General features: G+C 35.2%; 1 pseudogene; it reads left to right on the top strand.

The window, feature by feature from the left end:
• Positions 1 to 1,161: 1,161 nt before the first annotated feature.
• Positions 1,162 to 19,764, top strand: LOC125877623 (histone-lysine N-methyltransferase ASHH1-like; annotated as a pseudogene).
• The last annotated feature ends 48 nt before the right edge of the window (positions 19,765 to 19,812 follow it).

Raw genomic sequence — 19,812 nt, 5'->3', positions numbered from 1 at the left:
TATGTTTGATATTTCTTTTATATCATATATGAATTTTAGTAGTCAAGATATGCATAAGCTAATTGGGTACCATCATTATTATTCTATCAAAAGGAAAAGAAAACATAATAATTAACTTTTGGCGTTTGTTAAGTGTCCTATGTGTAAACGAAATGGACTAGTTTTGGACAATCCTCACCTCATGACGTAGATATTGGGGTTGTGTTATGTTTAGGTTCATTTTGCTACTATGATAGTAGAGTCAAATCCATCCCTATTTTTGATTTATCTACTAGCTCTCAAATTGTATTGTTTATGTTCAATAATGAGGTATAATTTTCTAGTTTTGGACACCATAAGTGAATAAGTTTTGGGAACCACCAACAAAGTAGAAGGTATGCCAAGTGAAGAGGAGAGGAGAGAAAAAGAAAAAGGAAAAGGAAAAGGAAAGAAGGAAAAATGTGGTAAATTTTTCTTTTTTTTTTCTCTCATGCTCTTTAAAAGAGTGCATCTCATTCTCCATGTCGGGTGGCAATAATACGCTTCAGAATAGTATAGGATGTTAATGAGACCCCACTATAGTTAAAAGGTCGTAATGAGCAAAAGCAAACTACTTTTAGGGTAATCTTATGTATATATTGTTGACGTGTCTAACTATTTTATGAAAAAACTTAAGCTATGAAAGAGAAAAAATTCTATTTACTTAATTATCTTTTCAACACGCCTCGTCGTGTGCAAGCATGAACCATGCACATGCTTTTTGATAATGGGTTGTTGTGAGGCTCGAGTTCACCGCCTGCGCTAATACCATGTTGAATTGTGTAACCATCTCATCTAAAAGTTTAATATGTTATATAAATAACAATTTATTTACTTATTTACGTATAACATATGATGCAAGAGAAAATAATGATAGGGAAAAATAACGGTTCTTTTGAATAGAATATTAAAATAACTAGAATAAGTGAAAAATATGAAGTATCGCGAAAGTCAAATAAAAAAATCATTTTAAATGTGTGATTCAGATGCAACGATGGAGTTTAAGCTTCTAGTTCGAGTGTAGTGCCTATACTAAATTGGTAGGTTTTTATTTCCTATTTGACAAAGTTTCCTTAACAATTAATAAATCGTATTGACAACAACAATTTAATTATTTATTGTGACTATTTCAACGTTGAGCTCATGCATGATAAGTTACAAGCTTTAGTGGCAATTATTGCCTTGGAGCCTGTACTGATGTTCCGCCTAAGCGAGACAAAGCGTCAAGTTGCACTGCACTTAACTTCAAGGTTTAACGTAATAACTATATTTGTTGTGACCTTGGAGTGGAGTTCCAATATTGTTCAGGCAAGTCAAATTAGGAACCTAATTGAGGAATAATATATATTTATAACCAACCCAGTGGTTTGGGCTTGGGACTTCCATGTTGGAGGTCTCAAGTTCAAAACCCCTTGCCAGCGAAAGCAAGGGGTTTGCCTTCTGGTCGAGCTCGTCGCACCGGAGTTGCCTAGTGCGGGTTACCTCTTCTATGTGGTTTGCGAGCTAATGCATAGGAGCGGGGGTTTTACCCTGTGCGCACGCAAAGGGTAGAGGCTGCGGGTTTCCCTTGTCATAAAAAAAAACCAAGCATGATTAATGACTCCATGCTACTGATCCTCTTTAGGAGAATTGATTTAATCATAATTTGACCAAATTCTACTACAAAAATGATGATTTGGATGTTTGTCTAGCTTCTTAGAACGTTTCTCTCCCATTTTCTTCTTTCTGCCATTCTTGTTAATTTTCTTAGTCATTGTTCCTCAATTGGGTGAACATGGGTTAAGAAATGGTTTTACACCCTCATCAATTTTTAGACCTGGACCAATGCTTTTGCAATCGGATTTACGTCTTAATATGTTTATCTACTGTAGATTAGCAAAGTGATCATTGAATAAATTGGATGTAATTATGTTGTTGTGTTGTTTAAAGAGTAAACAAATTTGTAGCTTTCTCATATGGGATTCAAAATGTTGTTTCCTTAATGTTTCTCTTACTAATTCAACGGATAGAAGCTAATTCTAGTAATCTCAAATGATCTTCTCAAGTATGGAGAACTTGTCTTGATAAACCTAGTTATTAGTGGCTTTGACTAAATTTGGACTTACGAATTTTCTACACAGAAAAAAATGTAGTGTCAAATTTGGTGATAACTAAATAAAAAGAGAATAATTGACAATCCTACGAAAAAATGGCATACAATGACCAACACAGCCAAAATAAAGCATTTGAATAGTTCATTATATTATGTTGACACAAAGCTTTTTATGAAATAATTTTTTAATAAGTTTTTAGATTAATAGTTTAAGTACTAAAAGGTGGAGAGAACTTTTGAAGGTGCAGAGATGATGAATTTTATTAAGTTGAGGAGAAGCCTCCTATCCATTATTTTCTCTTGGTGCAACCATGAAGTCTCTTGTTATGTAGAAGATTAGATCATTTTCGTAGAAAACCATATATTTTATAGGGTTTTCCTTTAGGTATACTTCTGGTATTCAAATGCCTTTTGACCGAAACATTAATGAAATTATTTACCTTGTGAAAAGAAAGTGTAAAAATAGAAAATTTAGTAAGGCATTACAACACATATGAGATATGAACGTAAGTTAACTTATTAACTTGAATGCTTTGATAGAGAATTTTCCATTCTAGGAAAACCCTTTTTAGATTGATACAAAAGAAAATAGATAAATATTATTAAAGAAAAGAGAGTGCAAGAATCAACATTTATTATTTATGAGTTGCAAGTCTTACTTGGTTCACAAATTATTTTCCTAGCATTTCTTACTTGGTTCACAAATAATTTTCCTATTTAAGTCTTGCAAGTCTCAGCTAAAGTTTCCTTGAGTGAAACTGGAAAAGATTGAAGAGTTTAGATCTAAAGCTTATCGTTCCTGTATGATGTATTCTTCATTCCAAATGTGTTAGATAATTTATGTGTCACTTGGAGTGATAATGACATGTAACAATGTGGATATGATTTTGTGTGACTGTATAGACTTCTGAAATCATGAGAAGACAATACCCAAAGAACTGATACAACAATATACCTAGAGAACTAATGGATAAAAAAAATTCGTTTTTTGATATGACATCAAAACTAGTGGTAAGATTAGTACAATAATTTGATCCTGAGAATGTCTCACTGGGTAATGTTGTTGTTGGATCCTGAGAATTTCGATTGATAGCTGTACTAGTATAAAAAGACTAGTAAGTGAAGATATTAGTGTCTTCTGTTGAGTACATATATGAGTTTCATCATTTTTAGTAGACTTTGGTGCTATAAATGGTATAGAATTATTTAAACAAGTGATATTGAGTCAACACATATCTAGACTAGACTACTTTTATTATTGCGCTTCATAACTAACAAGTTCAAAGTTGTAGTTCCTCAATAACTGATCTTTCTCAATAAAATCTGGTTTGTCCTCTCAACAAATGTGGGCTTATTGAAAAATGTAAATCATTTCTACACTCTTTTGGACTATATTGACTCTTTGCAGCTGGAAAGAGCTATTGTCATACACGTTCTACTTTTCTAGCACTATCTTAGTGTTGCTGTTTTTATTAATAAAATTTACGTATCGAAAAAGTGGGTTTATTTAATATCCTTGTGGTTTGGAATGACAATGTTATGGTTTCTGCATTCAATTGTTCCTTTTCTTATCGAGTAATTACTTCACATGCCCTTCCATCAAAACATGGATGCACACATCGATGGCATGGTGTATGTAATCCTGTATGATATTTGATTGTATATTTGCTAAAATAATATTGTATAGTAATGTTTATGATTGTATAATAAATGCAGACTCTTTGCTTATAGACGTGATTTTGCATTACAATATGCCATTCTATTAACATTAAGTAATGATGACTATATAATAATGTTTATGACTGTATAATAAATGCAGACCCTTTGCTTATATACGTGATTTTGCATTACAATATGCCATTCTATTTACATCAAGTAATGATGAATTCTTAACTTTTTTTTTTGAAGGTCCAACTGCCCGACGGAGTAACACCATTTATGCATATTACTCAAAATGAATTTATATGGCGAAAGTGAGTTCAAGCCTTTCTTTGTTTGTTTTAATGATGATTTTCCTGCCAGTTAATTGCATTATTTCTTTTGATAAACCTTAAACTTTGAAGTTCATTTTTATACACTTGCTGCTTATACTTCTGAATTATTGTTATGCTGTCAGCAGTTGTGAGTAACACTTGGATGACATATTGATTATGCTCGAAACAGTTAGCTTGCGTATCTAAGATCTGGATACTATAACTATGCAAAAGAGATTCGTTATTGCATTATGTTAACATTACCATTTTAAAAAAAAAAAGATTGGTTATTGCCATTGTTTTCACTTCTAAGATAAAGCTTTCAAAAACCACTAATAAAAAAAGAGATTAAACTTCGATAAACATTGTATCTTTTCCATGTTGTGCCAAGGATGCCGTGGGAGTATGAATTCAATGACAAGAAAATGAGTAAAGAAGAAATTTGAATTGCGGATTGTGATTATCTGGTCAAGCTTAAAAGGAAGAACTTTTTGTGAGTTGAAACTAATGTTGAATAATGCTTATGTTTCATTTTTTTTCTTTGTTCTATAAGATGAGACTCAAAAAATTAGTTTCTTTTTGTGAAAGCGAAATAAGTTCTTGTTTCATTCCTTAGAAAGATTTTGTGTCCTACTTCTTATTATGTAGTTTATAGCTTTTTGACTTCCAAAACTGAAGCTTCTAATGTTTTAGCTTGAATCCTAAAAAATTACCAAAAAGAAGACAAAGAAAAGTTGTGTCCTAAATGATGCATACCTTGATTAGTTGACTTTGAGTTATAGTTGAATGGTTTTCAATTATCATTGATCTTGGCTTTAGGTAGTCATTTTTAATTGCAATTTTCTTATGTCTTACAGGCATAAGAAACCGAGAGAAGAGGATATTGCTATATGTGAATGCAAGTATGATGCAAGTGATCCTAATAGTGCATGTGTAGGAAGATATTTGAATTTATTAACAAACATTGAATGTACACCGGGATACTGTCCGTGTGGTGACACTTGCAGAAATTAGGTAAAATTAGATAATTCTCTTAATTAGTTGAACGTTACTCTGTTGTTTCTCTTTATTAGTATACTTTTATAGTGGTCTTATCAATTTCTAAATTTACAACAGATTTTATGGATAGTGCACCAAATTTGTGTTACAATCATGTTTTGAGAAAGAGTGGAAGTAGTGGTATTTTACAACTTTTATGATAAACTCAAAAAAGTCCTGTCATGCTATCATTATGAAAGACGAACTTTCCTTAACCAGTTGACCTAACCAGCAAACACCCTAGATTATGAAATCGCTTAGCTAAGCGAGCTTTCCTTAACCAGCTAACACCCTAGATTATGAAATCTCTTAGCATAACCCAAACTTTCCTTAACCAGCTGACCTTACTTCATAACCTTAGCCTCCCTTTCTTTATAGTTTTCTAGTTCGACTAATTGACTTGATTTCCCAAAATTTTAGGGCAAAACTGATTTTCGAAGTTAACCGCTCGAAAAAAGTTATTCCTAGCCAAACTCCACCGCGCCTTCTAGCCTTTTAAGCATACGGTAAAAAAGAATAACAATGAATAACGAAAAAGCGAAGATCGAGAAGAAAAGCTCGAGAAAGCAAAAGCAAAAGCAAAATCAGATTTTTGGAATGATTTTACTTTTTTTGATATTGGATTTTGAAAATACACTCATTTTTGCATTTGATAATTCTAGATATATATTGAAGAGTTAGATCTATGAACTTATCTTGTTTTCTTTATTTAACATTTTTTCTTAGTTTAATGATTATTTTTCTATTCTAGTCTTGGAAGTCTCAGTGACATTTTGTAACATCCGGCAATGTGAAATAACTATGAAGAGGCTTAGAATTGGAAATAGTCATTTTTGGAAATAATTAAATCTGGAAATTTAGCCAAGTATGGGAAAAATAAATGAGTTTTTGGCCAACTTTGAACAGTCATAACTTCTAGCTCAAGATGATTTAGGTGTAGTTCCAGTTATGTTTGCGAAGCTCGTGGAATGATCTTTCTAACGCCGCCAAGTTTACGTGATTCCGAGTTTGCATTAGTGAGTTATGCCCTTTGGAAGTTGGGCAGTTGGCAGGGAAGTCTGTCCGGAAATTTGTAAGGGTATTTTGGTCTTTTCCCTAGCCTTTTCTTTTGGATATATATGAGTGTGTTAGACCGATTTTGATCAGTTTTTCTCATTTTTAAAGAGTGAAAGTAAGGGTTTGAGAGTGAAGAGGAGAAAAAGAGGAGAAGAAGAGGAAAAAGATAAGGTCAAGCAAGGTTTCGTCATAGATCGTTGTGGATATCGTCGGGGGTGATCCCTATTAGGTATGTGAATTCATAGTGTTGGGTTGGTTCTTTCCCCCACACGCCAAACCCGTTTAATTTCGAGAAAAGATTTAGTTGCGGTTGTTGAAATCTCGTGGTGATGTTTGTTGAAGTTGTAGTTGTGTTGTGTTGAAGTTCTTGTTGGATTGGTATATGTTTCCGGTGGAGTTTTTGAGTTGAATGTATTGTATGTTGAGGGATTTTATGATCCTTAGTGTTTGGGGTTGAAACCATTGAAGGTAAGGGAGGTTTAGAGTTGGAAAAATGAAGGAGAAAAGTCAAGTTTTCGGGGAAAAGGGCAGGGGCGTTGCGCCAGCCAGCGCGCCCCAAAGGGGACTCTAAGGTCCAGCCCTTGGGACGGAGCCCCTAGCATAGCCCCAACAAGACCCTTCTGAAGTTTTTGGTCTGGCGCTCCACGCCTCTCAGAGTGCCAAGTTTTCCCATTCCTTCCCCACTTTTTCATACATGTTCCTAGGTATTGTACCTATGTTTCATAGTTGTTTCCAATTCTCCAAGGTACATTTAAGCGTCAAGAACTCGTCCATAACATGTGATCAAACACCTTTAATCCATGATTCCAATTCAAGGAGAGTTAGTTTCCAAGTCAAGTGAAGTTAGAGCCAAGCTTAGAAGTTAAGAAGTAAGTCAAGCAAGTCTCTAAAGTTTTTCAAGAGTCTTTAATGAACGTTTTAAATTCATTTTAAGGCTCAAGTTTCAAGTCAAGCAAAGAGTATAGAGTTTCAAGTCAAGCAAAGAGTATCGAGTTTCAAGTTAGGTCAAGAGTATAAAGTTGAGTTCATTTCTCAAAAGTTATAAGGGAACTAAGTATTCCCTAAGAGTTTATAAATTTTTTTACACATTTCAGCAAGAAAAGGGAACATCAATTCCAAAAGAGCCTTTGGGCTAAGCATTGAGTAATTATCTCAAACTAAAGAAAAAAGGTTGTTTTAAAAGTAAAGCTAAGGTTTGAAGTTCTTTTCTTCAAAGAAGTATATGGGGACTATGTATTCCCAAAGAAGTTTATAAATGTTTTCACATTTAAACAAGCTTTGGAACTGAGATCTCCAAAGAGCCTTCGAGCTAGTTTTTCAGAAAAAGAGTTATCGCTTTCTAAATGAAGCAAAAGAGGAAACTGAGATTTCCAAGATAGCCTTTGAGCTAAGTTTTTAAGTAATTATCTCAAATCAGCAGGAAGAAATATGTTTTAAAAACATAAGAGCCAATACATTTTTGGGAGTAGTATCGAGCACCGAGTTGGGGAGCGTTCAAGGAATTGAACCCACAGCCCCCATAGAACCATGTTAGCCACCATGGGTAGAAAAGGATCATACTTGTGAGACGAATCCTTTTCCAGATAGACTAGTGGATCCATTAGGCAGTTCAGGTCTTATACCTTTGGCCGGGTATAGGATGCTCTGGCAGCGTGAGGTTGATCGTTGTATCATCACTATAGCTCTTATATGATGGTTGTCGGTTAGAGAAACTTCCACAACAGTTATTGTATTTTCATACACAGAAATTATTGTATTTTTATATACATCAGTTCATTTGTATTTCTATATACATCTCAGGCTTATTGTATCTTTGTGTACACAGAGTTTATAACAGGTTTTAAACAACTTTTCTTTATAATGCACTTGTTTTAAATTGCATTATATTGGAATGAGTCAGTCAGGTTGAGTTGAGTTGAGCCAGGTAAGTTATTCAGTCTCTTCCAGAGTTCCTTCTAGCCTATGTTGCTTAGCTTTCCAGCTTGCATACTCGTACATTCAATGTACTGATGCCAGTTGGCCTGCATCTTATGACAATGCAGACGCAGGTACCCAGGATCAACACCCAGAACGTCGTTGATCCATTTGAGCATTCCAGAGTCAGTGGTGAGCCTCCTTGCATTTTGAAGGACTCTGTTATTTTGTGTTTCTAGTTTTGTTTTGTTAGGATGTTGCGGGGTCTGTCCCAACATCCATCTCAGTATTATAGAGGCTTCATAGACAGTCAGTCAGTTAGTATTGAGTCTCTCATCTATGTATATATGTAAATATTCTATTTTGAGACTCGAGTTACCTTTTGGCCAGATTTTATCAGTTAAGTTGTTTTATGTCCTTGCATTGCATGGAGTTATTCTGTTGAGTTAGGTTTTCGCTGAGTTAAGAAAGTCAGGCCAAGGGTTCGCTTGGGGCCAGAAATGGTCTTCGAGTGCCGGCCACGTCCAGGGTGTAGGCTCGGGGCGTGACACATTTCCCTAGGGTAAAACGGAAAAAGTTTGAAGAGTTTAGATCTAAACCTTATTGTTTGTGTATTATGTAATTGTTCATTCCAAATGTGCTCTAGTTCTGTAACGACCCGAACCGTTGTTCTTTAGGAAAAGCAAATTTCAGAAATATACTGGGTCACTATCCCGCCAAGGCGGGCCAGATGCCGCTAGGGCAGTGGCGCCACGGCGGGGTAAGCTGGCGCCAAAGCGGGATAGGCGAGACATAATGTAAATAACACGAAATCTTATTTTTTCCTTCTTCCTAAAATACCTAATTTAGATGTAAACCACCCTAGAAACCCCCAAAAAGCTGCTCTAAGTTTGGGAAGGAAGGAGAAGGAGATTCCTAGCGTAAGGAGAGTAGTGGATTGCAGATTTTCGGTCAAGATCACCCTCACGAAGTCCAGAAACAAGAATCGAAGCCAAAAACTTCATGCAGCTGCTTGGCGCCCAGGTAGGCTAGGTTTATTGATTGAGTAGTTATAAATTTGTGCTCACTGCATAATATAATGTAAATCAATGGTAGGATTTATGCATAGGCCTTCGTGCACCTAATAAGTGATAATTAAATCCTAGGAAGAATCCTTAGATGATGAACTAGGGGTAGGTGATGGTTGTGATTTCATGATTGTGTCATATATGTTTGCTATTGATTCATTATAATACCTGTATGTATGCGAATGTTGCAATTATTGATCACACTAGTAGTAAATGAGATAGGTGAATGATGAACGCCATGAATCATGACTTGATTGTATGATTTTGAGAATATACTTGTGATTGTGATTGTTGCTTGTTGAGTGGATCGGTTGTTGCGTTCCGACACACTAACTTGGATCGGTTGCCACGTTTCGGCATAAACATGGGATCGGTTGTCACGTTCCGACATAAACATTGGATTGGGTACCACGTTTCGGTATGCTAATAGTTTGGGTTTGGGTTCTGTGAGAGGACCAATGACTTGACATAATTGCGTATCTATTAATTGTGAAGTTGTACATTGTTCTTAAATGAAAATTGATGTTGTATTGCTCCTGAAGGTTTAAAAGAAGGTGATGACCTATATTTTTTTGTTCTACAATGTTGATTTAATTCGTTATGTATCTCGTTGTTGAACGAGCCGGGGAGAGCCAAGGGTTCTAGAGTTGTTAATATTGAGATAAAGGTTGTCCGGGTGTTTCAAGGGATTCGTGGTTTGAGGTTAGGAAGCCTTGATAAGAGGCGCTAGGTGGCAAGGATTGGGTAAGATGAAGAGAAGGCAATGGTATGTTGCGTGGGGTTTATGGTTCAAGGAAATGTTGGTAGTTGTAATTGTGAACTCTTCTACAGGTTAGAATGGTTAGGCCATGACTAAGAACCTAGTAAGGTGAGTTGACTGAAACGGAAGTAGTAGTAAGGGTGCTAGTGTAATTCTGAGGTATTCGAGAGAGAGTAAAGGTGGAGGAGCGAGTGGTTTTTATTGCATGATCTTTCTAATTGAAATCTTATATTATGTGGTGGGCGTCTGGTTGACCGATGATGCCTACCAGTACGTGTGGTTTGTACTGATACTACTCTTGCTATGTCTTTTTGGGCATAGTCTGAATATGTAAGAGCCTTTGATTGACCGTGTTATCCGGTATTTGTGCAAGTGGGATGTAGTAGGTACCCCATGGAATTAGTCTAGGTGCACGCAAGTGGGCCAAATGCCACGGTTATAAAAAATAATACTTTTAATGGTTGTATTATAAGTATAATTAGGCATCCTTGTGACTAGGAAATCTTCCTTATTTTGTGTAGACTATACTCCTATAAAGGAGCTCCATCGTATGTTGCAAACCACCAACCAGTGAACATCTAGAGATTTATGTGATATGAGGAAGCCGAGCTCTAAAAAATTTGATTCTATGTCCGTGCAACAAAGTGTGTCATCGTTGCATATGTGATACCACAGGGAGGTCATGTGCTCTCTATAACTGTAAATGGTTATTCATTTGCTTAATAAATTTGGTTGTGGCTAGAAGGTTTTCCGAGAAGGTGTGATATTTGGGTTTGATTGATATTTTGTGAGAAAATGCAACTATGATCTCTATATTTGTACAGAAGGTTTCCTATTTCATTGGGGTGTGATTAAATGCTGCTTCAGAATTAGTGGTTTATCTATCATTGAACTCGCTTTGTTCCAAGCAGTTGTTGTATGACATAATTGCTCCTAATTATTCCTTTATAAACAAAAAAATGAAATCAAAAATAATTGTAGCTTGTTATTTAGCTCTTTTCGTGTTGAGAATCTTTCTTCACTTAAATTTATCCTTTCATCTAGTGTGAGGAGGAGTTTGTAGTTCCTTATATGTGATTAACTGCTTCAATAACTAATAGGAGATTCTACTCAGTGCCGTATTTGAAAAAAGACAGTGAGTGTCATTTGGATTGTTTTGAAGTATTTTCTTGCTGTCCACAGAGATTCCAGAAATGTGAATATGCAAAAACTAAGTTGTTCAGGACTGAAGGGCGTGGTTTGGGTCTTTTAGCTGATGAGAATATAAAGGTAATTCTGTTGAAGCAACCCCCTATTTAAATTCTTTTTGACCATTAGTTTGTATAGCACAGTTTTGGCATATATAAAAAGAGTTTTCTTTTTTTGATCATCACGTGAAGAAAATATTCCAGAACTGAGCCTATCAAATTCGAGCTTTCTGTCGAATATCTTAGAGGCGTTTGTGCAGTAACTTTATTTATTGTCTTCTTAATTGTTCCTCTCTCTTCACATTATAGGCTGGACAGTTCATCATTAAATGCTGTGGAGAAGTGATATCATTTGAAGAAGTAAAGAAAAGATCTCAGGCTTATGAATCTCATGGTAAGTTATCAACATTAGAGATGGTTGGTAATACATAAACAGATCACTGCTATAATTTCATATGATTTGTGCAGACCTCAAGGACGTGTACATAATTTCTGTGGATGGTAATGATTTCATTGACTCCACCTGGAAGGGAAGTTTTGCAAGATTCATAAATCATTCATGGTAAGTGCTGGAACTGCGGTTGTCAAATTGATGAAAAGTGAAATACGATACATAGCTTGGTCAGGCAGTGACATATTGTTATGGTTAATTGGTGTTTATTGATAGCACTGATATTGTGTCTTCCTGAATTTCACAGCAGACCAAATTGTGAAACAACTAAATGGATAGTGTCGGGGGAAACAGGGGTAGGTATATTTGCGAAGCAAGATATATCTGTTGGAATGGAGCTGACATATGAATATAATTTTGAGTGGTACTACCGGGGTGCAAATGTTCGTTGTTTGTGTGGAGCTGCAAACTGTTCCTTATTTTTGGGTAACTTAAGTTTCTTATGAATTGTTATATCTGGAATACCCTTTGTAGCATCATATCACATGTTCCTTCTTCCCAGATTTTAGAAAACAAACAGAGTAATGATTTATGCATATAGATTGAATTTGCTAATCACATGCTACAATCCGCAAGTCACATGTTGTAGTATGGTGTATCCTTGTCAAACTCTGTGTGTTGCATTTGAAGCTGAAAAGGAAAGTCGTTCAGGATAAATCTTATTGCTCCGATAAAATGAAAAAGATAAATGCTTATTGCTTGTAATGCTTGAATTTATAGCACAACAATTGATGTCTTCTTCTCTTTTTTCATTTATAACATAGTTGTAGTAGATGTCTTCTTCTCTTTTTTCATTTAAAACATAGTTGATCAATGGGACAATAGATGTAAACTGATTGTCACTGTCTTTCAGGATGAGAGCACTGTGTTCTAATCCTGAGACATTGATACACAATCTTAAGGGGTTTTGAATTATGACACTGGACATAGATTTCACAGTTCATTTGAGATTGTCTGAAGAGGAACTATAATCCCAGCTAACGTAAATAGTAGAACTTAGTAATTCAAATGAAATTTGTTAGAAAGAGTGTGGTAGATGTGCTCATATTGGTAAACATAACAAAGAAAGGGGAGGAAAGAGCTACCTCTTGTTATTCTTTTGTTCCATTTTTTTATCTTTGCTCAGGAGTACAACCATGTCTGGGAAGATGGGGATGATAGGTAATGCTCAACTTTGATTTTTTGTAGTTTGTACAAATTTTAAGACTTTGGTTCTGTTAACTTGATTTGTTTCAGGAGCTCCATTACTTCTACATCTTGATTCTCTATGTAAAAGAGAAACATTAGAGTTGAAGCTTGTATCATTTTGTTTACTGTTGGATGACTTGACCTTTACTTTCTAACTAAATGATATAATTGAGGTTTGAGGTAGTTCACTTATTTGTAACAGTAATAAGAAAATCTTTCAGGTAGTACTTAATGAGTTTCATCGGAGCAAAATTGTCCATGATATTATAGTTTGAATGCTACAGCTTTTACTCATATCCTTCTAATTCTTGGAACTTTATTTCAATCGGGCTTTCTTACAGCAGATATATCATGGATGATCTTCCAGTTTATGACTCAACAGAGATGAATCTACTCTAGTGATCTTTGGAACTAGTGGAGGAAATGAGCACACAAAGATATTGAATGACGGTGAGGGGTCTACGTTCAAGTTGGAACCAACTAATAGCGCAGCCAAGAAGTCTCAACGCAAACCCAAGTTGAAGGTCAAATATCTCGTTCTTACTTTTATTCCTTGTATTCTCATGTCACGATCCAATTTAGGACCACGACCGGCACTTAGGAGCTAGTGTTCAAAGAAATGCTTATTGATAGTTAATAGTAAATCGGACAGATTTCCTCCACTTTAGGGCTATCCAAAAATTTCCCCCATCTCAGAATCTACAATAGAACCAATCAATATCAACCAAACAAGTAATGTCTTCATCAGTAGCCATTCGCAACAAAATAATACTAAGTCCATCTCCAAATGTGAAAGTGAAGTCTAAGACTAGTCACAAGTTTATAAATGGATACGGAGGTAGTCGTGTGTTATTCTCCCCTTCTCATCTTCTCTTCATTTAGTAGTACTTGCATAGTATCTTATTCTTCATTTTTACTACTACTTGTTACTTCAATTACATTGTTTATCTTGTTGATTATGTTTCTTTGATCTTAATAGCGATTAAAAACTGCTGACCTGGGTTGGAAATATGGGAAAAGAGCAAGCGAGACCAATAAGGCCGCAGTTGAGTGTAACTTTTGTAAAAAAGTTACTAATGGCGGAATCTTTCGTCACAAACAACACCTTATTGCTAATTGCATGGACATCTCACGGTGTGCAAAATGCCTGGATGGTGTAAGGAAAGAAATGAAAATATATGTTGATGAAAAAATGGAGCTAAAACTTCGGGGCTTTATTTCAACGGAATGTGACCAATATTGATGATTAGTGCTATCTCTGATCAGCTAGCAACAGTGTTTGGTGAGTCCTCGTCTTTTCGAGGAAACCCCTGTTGTTCATATTGTTTCATCACAAATGCTAAAGGAATTAAAGCTTTTGACTATCAAAAAGTCTCTTCCTAACTTAGGAGTCGTTTAGTTAGAAGAACTTAGCAAGTTATCTAGATATAAAATTTAAAACTAAATATATTATGAACTTAGTTGAGGGTATAATTAAAATCAAGATAAATTTTATATTACCATCATAAAATTATTTAATCTCATATAGAAAGTAAAATAAATAATCATAATTATAATCTCAAGTTATAATCTTGATATTGAATCAAACCAGGTAGATTTAATTTTCCTTTCCAGTTTCCACATTCACTATTTAAAAAAAAAACAAATTACTATTATATTCCATAATCCATAAAAAAAAAATGTTTGTTCATACTATTTAATTTACAAAAATTAGAGAAACGATTAAAAGTTGATCAAACAAATTCTTCCTGATCATTTAGTTAAAAGGATTAACTGATTATTCCAATATAAAATTTGAAATTAAATATGTTCGGCATTTAGTAGATGATATAACTAAAATTAAGATTAATTTTATATCACAATCATCTTATATATCTCATATAGAAAGTTATAATTTCAAATTATAATTATGATTTCGAACCTAACAACTTACTAGATATAGTCTTCCTTTTCCACATTTACGATTTCTTTTTAAAAAAGATAAATTAAAAGTGTAAATATTGACAGGGACATGATAATTAATAAAGTTTATCTTAAATCTTAATTACCCTTCTTAACTTGGATATTTATTACTTCCTCCGTTCCAATTTATGTGAGGTAGTTTGACTCGACATAGAGTTTAAGAAAGAAATGAAGACTTTTAAAACTTGTGGTTCAAAATGAATGATAGAAATTTGTGTTGCTGTAAATCATTTCATTAAGGGTAAAATAGACATTTTATATTTTAATTGTTACTTAATATAGAAATGTGTCATTTTTTTTTTGCACTGACCAAAAAGGAAAGTAAGTCACGGGACAGAGAGAGAGAGTATCGTTTATCCTCCCTCAACCAAATTCTTAACTTGCGAGATTATAGTGGAATGTTATTGTTGTTGTATTATAGATAGTACAAATAAGTAAAATTATGATCTAATAGGAGTTAGTGTTCTCATGGTTAGTGCACCATATTCATCAAACTATTATTTTACATATCATAATTTGTAAAAAAAATAATTCTAGATGTTTATTCATACGGTTTCATTTACAAATATTAAGGAAACAACTAAAAACTTTTGACAATCAAAATGTTTCTTCCTATCTCTATGAGTCATTTGGTTAGAGGGATTAAGTGAATTATTTCGATGTAAAATTTGTAATTAAATACATATTGTATTCAGTTGAGAATATAGTTGAAATTAAATAAAATTTATATTACGATCAAAATATTATCTATCTCATATAGATGGCAAAAATAATTTCAAATTATAATTTTTATTCTTGAACGAAACAATTTAGTAGATATTAATCTTTCTTTCAACTTTCAGGATTTTTTAAATTAAATTATTACTTTACATACTTCGTTGAATATGAGTTAGTGTGCTCTTGATTAGTTCACTATCATCTATTCAATTATTATTACATTTCATATTTTATCAAAATGTTATTTTTAGAATACTTGTTCATAGTCGAAATGCAATTTCTAGAATCTCTGTTTACACATTTTCATTTGCAAATATTAAAAGAACTTCCAAATGCCTAGAAACTAATATATCCTACATTATGTTAAGGGTATAGTTAGCGTTGAGAAAAAATTTCATATCATAATTATAATATTAACTATATCATATAAAAGGTATAATAAGTAATTATAATTATGATTTTGAGCCAAACAACTTAGTATTCCTTTCTACATCTGTAACTTTGTTTATCAAATTATTATGTCAAAAAATTAGGAATTCCATAGTGTAAGGAGCAAATTACATATTTATATCCCTACATTTTTTCAATTTACAAAAATTCCCTAAAATTAGTTTCATTTGGATACATAAGCAGGATACAATACATCTAATACATTAAAAAATAACCAGTTACGATTTAAAAGGAAAGGAAATGTAAAACTGAATGTGATTCATTTCCCCAAATCACGTAAATCAAGTTAATGTCGATCTCCACCAATGTGACAGATTGCAAGTTGGGGACTAGGAAGAAGCTTAAAAATTTGGAAATAGTCTTTTTGGAAAGAATTAAAAATCTGGAAAATTTGGCTAAGTATGGAAAATAATTAATTTTTGGCCAACTTTGAACAGTTATAACTCCTAGCTCAGGATGATCTAGGTGTGGATTCAGTTATAGTTGCAAAGTTCGAGGATTGTTCTTTCCAACGCCATCGAGTTTGCTCGTTTCTGAGTTCGTATGAGCGAGTTATGCCCTTTGAAAGTTGGGCAGTTGGCAGGGAATCCGTCCGGAAATTGTAAGGGTATTTTGGTCTTTTCCCTAGCCTTGTTTTTGGATATATATTAAGGTGTAAGACTGATTTTTGATCAGTTTTTCCTTTTTTAAAAAGAGTAAGAGTTAGGGTTCTTGAGAGAAAAGGAGAGAAAGGAGAAGAAGAAGCAAACTTCGTAAAGATCGTCGTGGTTTTTCTTCGGGGGTGATCCCTAATAAAATATGTGAGTTCATAGTGTTGGGTTGGTTCTTTCCCCCACACGCCAAGCTTGTTTAATTTTGAGAAAAGATTGAATATGCTTGTTGAAGTTGTTGGTTATAATTGTTGAAGTTGTAGTTGTGTTGTGTTGAAGTTCTTGTTGGTTTGGTGTATGTTTCGGTTGGTGTTTGTGAGTTGAATCTATTGCATGTTGAGAGGTTTATGATCTTACGTGTTTGGGGCTGGAAACTTTGATGTGTAGAAGATTTAGAGTTGGAGAAAACTAAGGAGAAAAGTCAGTTTTCGGGGAAAAAGGGTGGGGCGTCGCGCCCCAAGAGGAGCTCTGAACTTTCCCCCTTGGGGCGGCGCGCCCATCAGAGCGCCAGCAGGCCTCCTCTGAAGTTTTTGGTTTGGCGCTCGCGCCTCTCAGAGCGCCAGGAGCGCCAAGTTTTCCCATTCTTTCCCGACTTTCTCATACATGTTCCTAGGTGTTGTACCTAGGTTCCCTGGTTGTTTCCAACACTCCAAAGTACGTTTAAACATCAAGAACTCGTCCATAACACGTGATCAAACACCTTGAATTCATCATTCCAATTCAAGGAGAGTTAGTTTCCAAGTCAAGTGAAGTTAAGAGTTGAGTTAGAAGTTAAAGAAGGGAGTCAAAGCAAGTCTTTAAAGCTTTCCAAGAGTCTTTGCTGAATGTTTTAACTTCATTTTAAGGCTCAAGTTTGAAGTTAATTCAAGTTTCAAGCTAAGTCAAGTTTCAAGTTAAGTCAAGAGTTTAAAGTTGAGTTTATTTCTCAAAAGTTATTAGGGAACTATGTATTCCCAAAGAAGTTTCCAAATGTTTTTACATTTGAGTAAGAAAGGAACTATGATTCCAAAAGAGCCTTTGGGCTAGTTTTCAAGAAAAAGGAACATTGTTTCCAAGTGAGCCTTCGGGCAAAGTTTTGTGTAATTATCTCAAATAAAGAAAGATGTGTTTAAAAAACTTATGAGCTAAGTATTTTTGGGAGTAGTCTTGAGCACCGAATTGGGGACACGAGTTCATATTAACTCAACTCTCCATAAGAACCATGCGCCAACATGGGAGTTAACGGGTCATACTTTTTAGATGAATCCGTAAGATTAAGCTAGTGGATCCACTTAGTAAAGTTAGCTTCTTATATCACTGCAAGGTATAGGATGGTCCTTGGGCAATGTGAGGTAAAACTTTGTATCACCACTAGAGCTCATAGTGGTGATTGTCGGTTAAAGAATCTCCCACTAAAGTTATATTACTTTTATATAAGTAAAGTCGAGCTGTTATTGTTTTATCTTTAACAAGCTATGTTGTTTACACTATTTTACAAGCTTTATATATTGCATGTGTCTTATTGCTTTATATATTGAGTTCAGTTATTCATGAGTTGAATAGAGCCAAGGTAAGAGTTCCTTTGTACTCCTTCCAAGCTTAAGTTGTGGTTTAGCTTTCCAGCTCGCATACTCGTACATTGAATGTACTGATGCCAGTTGGCCTGCATTTTATTATTATGCAGACACAGGTACCCAGGGCCAGCAACCGGTTTGCCATTGATCCAATTGAGTACTTCCGAGTCAGTGGTGAGCCTCTTTGTGTTCCGGAGGACTCGATATGTTGTTCTCTTAGTTTTGTTTTATTAGGATGTTGCGGGGTCTGCCCCAACATCCATCTCAATATTATAGAGGCTTCATAAACAGTCAGTCAGTTAGTTTGGAGTCTCTCATCTATGTATTTATGTAAATATTCTATTTTAAGACTCGAGTTGCCTTTTTGGCCTGATTTTATTTCAGTCAGGTTGTTTTAAAACCTTGCATTGCATTAAGTTTTCCGCTGAGTTAAGAAAGCCAGGCTAAGGGTTCGCTTTTGGGCCAGCAGTGGTTATCGAGTGCCAGCCACGTCCAGGGTGTAGGCTCGGGGTGTGACAAACTTGGTATCAGAGCAAGTTCCAGAGTCCTAGGCAGTCTATGAAGCCATGTCTGTAGAGTCCTAGTTATCGGTGTGAAGCGCGCCACATCTATAATTGGGAGGCTACAACATTTAGGAAAATTTTTCATTTCTTTCACACTCATCTCGTGTGTTAGAGTTGATCTTTAAAATGTTTCTGTCTAATCTGTGCTTATGCATGTTTCAGATAGTCATGCCTCCACTAAGAGTTGGCAGAGGGCGTCTTCCTAGACGTTATGTTGATGAGAAAGAGTTACCATATGCCCCGAGAGTTCAAACACAAGGGGAAGTTTCAAATGCCGAGTTCAGAGAGGCAATTAGAATTCTGAGTCAAGCAGTAACTACTCAGATTGGTCAACAAAGGGGAGTTCGACAGGAAGGAGCTGACACTTCTAGGATTCGTGAGTTCTTGGGGATGAATCCTCCGAGTTTCATGGGTTCAAGCACTACTGAGGATCCAGAGAATTTTATTAAGGAGTTGAAGAAGATTTTCGATGTGATGTATGTGGTAGATACTGAGCGGATTGAACTAGTTGCGTATCAATTGAAAGATGTTGCTAAAACTTGGTTCGACCAATGGAAATGGGGTAGAGTTGAGAATGCACCACTTGCGAGTTGGGCCTGTTTTAAGGAAGCTTTCTTGGGGCGTTTCTTTCCTCAAGAATTGAAAGAGGCCAAGGTACGTGAGTTCCTCACACTTAAGCAGGAGTGTTTGAGTGTTAATGAGTACAGTCTGAAGTTCACATAACTCTCCCGTTATGCTCCGGAGATGGTTGCGAACATGAGGAGTAGAATGATTTTATTTGTTACCGGATTGTCTCGATTGTTGAGTAAAGAAGGTAGGGCTGCAATGCTTATCGGGGACATGGACATATCAAGGTTGATGGTCTATGTGCATCAAGTTGAGGAAGAAAAGCTGAGGGACAGAGAAGAGTTCAGAAATAAGAGAGCTAAGACCAGTAATGAGTCCGGGCAGCAGAAAGGTAATGCAAACCGTCCATCCTTTCAGCAAAGGAAAAGGGGACCTGTTCCATCATCTGCTAGTGCACCTGTACCCAGAAATAAAAGTGAGTACACTGGACAGAGTTCGCAGAATTTCAGAGCTAGACCTGCACAGTCTCAGAACAGTGTGGCACAAGGAAGTAACTAGGTTCTTTCATTTGCTAGGTGTGCTAGAGTGCATCCAGTTGCTTTAAGT

This window comes from Solanum stenotomum, chromosome 9, assembly GCF_019186545.1.
Source record: "Solanum stenotomum isolate F172 chromosome 9, ASM1918654v1, whole genome shotgun sequence".
NCBI classification, from domain to species: Eukaryota; Viridiplantae; Streptophyta; class Magnoliopsida; order Solanales; family Solanaceae; genus Solanum; species Solanum stenotomum.
This window is presented reverse-complemented; position numbering and strand designations above follow the sequence as displayed.